Raw genomic sequence first — 687 nt, 5'->3', positions numbered from 1 at the left:
TCCCAGCGGTGACAATGCTGTGTGTCCACCTCGTGTATGTAGTGCACAGGGCAGAGCAGATAGGGAGCTCCCAGCGGTGACAATGCTGTGTGTCCCCCTCATGTATGTAGTGCACAGGGCAGGGCAGAGAGCTCCCAGTGATGACAATGCTGTGTCCCCCTCATGTATGTAGTGCACTGGGCAGAGCAGACAGGGAGTTCCCAGTGATGACAATGCTATATGTTCTCCTCATGTATGTAGTGCACAGGGCAGAGCAGAATGGGAGCTCCCAGCGGTGATAATGCTGTGTCCCCCTCATGTATGTAGTGCACAGGGCAGGGCAGACAGAGAGCTCCCAGTGATGACAATGCTATATGTTCCCCTCATGTATGTAGTGCACAGGGCAGAGCAGAAGGGGAGCTCCCAGCGGTGATAATTCTCTGTCCCCCTCATGTATATAGTGCACAGGGCAGAGCAAAAGGGGAGCTCCCAGCGGTGATAATTCTCTGTCCCCCTCATGTATGTAGTGCACAGGGCAGAACAAAAGGGGCGCTCCCAGCGGTGATAATGCTGTGTTCCCCTCATGTATGTAGTGCACTGGGCAGAGCGGACAGGGAGTTCCCAGCGGTGACAATGCTGTGTCCCCGTCATGTATGTAGTGCACAGGGCAGAGCAGACAGGGAGTTCCCAGCGGTGACAATGCTGTGT

This window comes from Pyxicephalus adspersus, chromosome 2 (genome assembly GCF_032062135.1).
Source record: "Pyxicephalus adspersus chromosome 2, UCB_Pads_2.0, whole genome shotgun sequence".
Taxonomy (NCBI): domain Eukaryota; kingdom Metazoa; phylum Chordata; class Amphibia; order Anura; family Pyxicephalidae; genus Pyxicephalus; species Pyxicephalus adspersus.
This window is presented reverse-complemented; position numbering follows the sequence as displayed.